This window comes from Lemur catta, chromosome 12 (assembly GCF_020740605.2).
Source record: "Lemur catta isolate mLemCat1 chromosome 12, mLemCat1.pri, whole genome shotgun sequence".
Classification (NCBI taxonomy): domain Eukaryota; kingdom Metazoa; phylum Chordata; class Mammalia; order Primates; family Lemuridae; genus Lemur; species Lemur catta.
The window spans coordinates 34,566,634-34,570,697 of NC_059139.1; the positions used below are offsets into that span (position 1 = coordinate 34,566,634).

The 4,064-nt window shown below is 41.0% G+C and overlaps 1 non-coding gene across 1 annotated transcript; it reads left to right on the forward strand.

Moving 5' to 3' along the window:
* Positions 1–774: 774 nt before the first annotated feature.
* Positions 775–846, forward strand: LOC123648746. Its single transcript, XR_006738761.1, has one exon. It is a non-coding gene; the product is annotated as a small nucleolar RNA SNORD5 (small nucleolar RNA).
* The last annotated feature ends 3,218 nt before the right edge of the window (positions 847–4,064 follow it).

Sequence of the window (4,064 nt, forward strand, 5' to 3'; positions counted from 1 at the left end):
ATGGCAAGCATTGAAATTTTTTTTCCTGTTCAGTATCATTTACTAAGTAGCAGTACAGTCCATTAGCCTTTGGTCTGCCATGACTGCTGTATCATTTTCTACTATTCCCACTCGCTTCCTGAATAGGCTCTTGTTTCCTCATTTCTGGGTAGTCTGTTTATTCTCCCTCTATTGTACTATCTCCTGCATCTCACTAATGAGCTTCATCCTGTTTTTGACAGACCATTCTCTGTTTTGACAAGGTAAAATTGATCAGTGTATTAAACAGATGTGAAACATCTCCAAATACAAACCCACTATAGGGAAAGATTTGAATGCTGTCCGTTTCCTTGCAGATAATAACTTGGAAGGCAATTTTAATAGCCAGGCGGATTCTGAATGGAGAGCTCTGTTTAAACTTTGTGTTCCATAAATAGAAACAAAGTGTAGACATCCTGCCTCTTTCTTGACTTCTTTTGTCATTTAAGGCTTTCAGAAGTATGATTTTATTTTTTTTCTTGATTTATCTCGTTCCTTCTTCTTCACATGAGAGTATAGCTGGGGAGACTCACAGCACAGCTAGGGTTGGAGTGATCTCTCTGCACTTACCTGTCAGCCCCTTGATATTTCACTGCCTTGTGAAGCTGGGCCTGATGAGTCTTTTATTTGAATTGTGGATTTGATAACTTGACTCCAAAATGAGACATTCCATTCAACCAAATGGACATTCCCTATGAACCAGGGTAGGAATTCAGGTAATTCAAGAATCTGAAATTGCATTTTTAAGTTTTGCCTCTTCAGATGATGAATTTAACTGTTCAGCTGCTGAATGATACAGACATGAACTAAAACTTAATTCTGACAGAGCAAGAAAAGAAAAACAAAAAAAAAAGTTTTGCTTCACAGACTCATAGACTTTAAGAAATAGAGAGTTTAGAAATAAATTAGACACTTGATTGGTAGCCCAAGGCTCGTAAAAAATGCCAGGGATTGTAATGGTCTGAGTAAGCTAGAAAATGCTGTGGTAACAACAACTCCCAGAATCTCAGTGGCTTCAAGCAGTAAAGGCTTTTTTCTTACTCATGCCACATGCAAATCCAGTGTTGGTTGGGGACCTTGCTCCTGCATCATCATCATCCTCACTCCTGGACCTGATGGAAAAGCCGCTGTCAAGAACACTGCTGGCCTCAAGGCAAAAGGAAAAGAGGGCACTTCTCTTAACTCTTCAACCCAGAAGGGTCCCACTTCCGCTCACATTCCATTGGCCAATGCCTGAGTTCAGGGGGGTGAAAAGTATAATCCTCTGCCAGGAGGAGAACTGCCCTGGAAAGCTGATTACAGCAAGGTCCACGAACACTTAAAATTGCTTGCAAAATTATACTTGAGCAGACATATGTGCATATTTCTGAGGAGCAGTTCTGTAGCTTTCAGACTATTGCAAGAGGGTCTCTAACCATCCCTTCTTGCCCCCTCACAAAGTTAAGAATCAATGATTCTAGTTGAAACTCCTTATTTCACAGATGGAAGAACTTGAAAGCCTGATCTTTAAACAACTTGCCAAAACCTAAAACAATGCCCCCAAACTTGCCAAAACAACAGTTAATTGGGAGCAGAACCAGCTCCTAAGCCTGTATCAGGGAGAGGCCACACTTCCAGGCACAGAAAAAGGCTCCAGCCTCTGCTCAACCAGCTCTCTGCATCCAAATTTAATTTACAGAGGAAGAAAAGAGGTCATGGGAAGGGTCTTTGTTTCCTGTAGGTTTCAAATCCCAAATGGAGGTTGGAAACTGGTAAAGGATCCTCCTTGGAAACTTTTGAAAAATAACTTGTTTGAAAATATTTCAATGCCAAGAAAAACGTGACCCCTAGTCCCTGCCCCCTACTGTTCGCCTTTCCCTTCAGCCCTCTTTCGTCGTGTCAGGTAACCTGGGCTTCCATCGTATTCTTCCAGCTTCCTCATGTCTCAGCTGAGCTTCCCGTTGGGACCCAACAAAAGACATTATCCTGGAAGAACTGTTTTTTTCATCTCTTTTCATAACTCCATTTCCTTTCCGGAAGACCATGTGTTTTCCTTAATCCATTTCAGCTCCCCATCCTGCTGCCTCCCTTTTTTCCCCCCAACCTCCATCTCAGGCTGGAATATCACTCAGCTTCTCAACCAGCATAGCAATGTTTTATTTCAGCCTTTCAAACAAGCAGAAGTTGAGGATCCTCCTCCTCTGACCCTGCAGGCATCATGATGACCCGCTCCTCAATTCTAGGAAGTATAAGAAAACTTGTCAATTTATCTACATTCTCAGTTCTCTTTTCTCTTCCTCTTCACTCGATTTTCTCATCATCTACCCCATTTGTTGTCCGTTTTCCATGTTGGATTTGTGTGAGGCTGTGATGGACCAGGAAAACCAAGCATTGTATGTATAATGTGTAGAAGTTATTGACTATCAGGATAGAAGGAAAAGAAGAAATGAGATTGAGAATTACTTGATGGCAGAAAGCTTAGAATCCAGGGACACCTGCCTTTAGGTCTTTTGGAGCCTCAAGAATTTGGGGGCCCCAATAAGAAAAAGAATTTAAAATTGCAAATATGTAGTTAGGCATCACAGTAAATATTTGTTTAGATGTTAATTCAATTATAAGTGAATATGCGTTTAGAATTCCCTATCCTCACCCCCACCCCCCATCAACCCCTTATAGGAGGTCACATATAAAGGAGGGGAAATTGCAGTGGAAACAGACAGCAGTCTTAGCCAATTAAAGTATAAATATCTTACATTTGCAAAGTTGACAAAAGCACACACCATGTGAACACGTTGCTAAGGACCCTCTTTGGTCTTGGTCCTAAATTGTAAGTTTCATTGACTCTGAGAGTCAGGCTGCATTTAGAGATGGATGTAGCCAAAATGCCTAAAAGTGACTCAGGTCAAGAAACCAGCAATCAGTACCTAAAGTCTGAGGCAAAAGTCTGAGGCAAGATCCAATATGTACAAATTTTTTAAAAGTCTGTACTAGTTTTTCTCCAACTCACCCTCCTTCTGGGTTTTGTTTTTTTTTTTTTTTTTACTGCTAATGGGTTAATGCCCCAGGCCTGTAAGGATTTACATTTTGACAGAAGGTAACTCAATTGAATTGAAAGGAACCGGCCCCAAAGAAGTGATTTTCGGTATCACCAATATTGAGAGGGGTGCTGATTTTTGGAGGCTAGGACATTGCGTCTTCTACAGAGCCCCTCTGATCACATTATGGGGCCCTCAAGGTAGGAAGAAGAGGGATAATGGAGGTTCTCAGTGCAGAGTCTTGGACAGCCTTTAAGTAAATTAAGAGCATGGAGGAGGAAGGAGGATAAGAAGAGAAGGACATATTGCATTCTTTGCCTATTTGCTGAAGGCTGGCACCGAAAGCACCTAACTGATGCTTCTTCCCTACCACATATTCAGATTTATTCTAGTCTGAATCATTACAAGGATTTTCCCATTCATAAGGGAAGACAAAGAGATGCCCTCTTCCTTTCACAAGAATGGTTGAGAATGTGAAGAATTTTACTGGAGAAAAATCCCAACTGTTGTAATTCCAACTGTTGGAAGAACTTTGTTCAGTGAAAATGGCATAAAGAGGGAAAAAAATTGATTCCTCAAAGCTAAAAAGGAAAGATATGAAAATAATATGTTTGGGTTAGATATCCATTAGAACCCATGATTCTAATTCATGGATTTTTTTCTAAATCTGATATCAGACTTTGATTCTTATTTAGGATAGACATCCTTTGGCATCTGATCTTCAGAACTGTGTTTATCAACTCTCTTCCTGAGTAGCAGGGCCCTGTGTTCTTACTTGGACACCACAGTGGGGCTTGTTCCCACATGCATTCCTCCACCTAAGCCCCTGCTCCTGCCCCACCTCTACAGCCTAGCCCACTACCTATGGAGAATAAATGGCCATGAGACTAGGATATGACTATCAAAGTCATAATCACTCCACTAGGTAGCAACTTGTACACTTCATAAGCTTTAGCATGTCTTCCTTCATACCATCAAGACATCACTTGCAGGGGAATTCCAGATGTAGGTGATCCATTAACTCACTTAAAA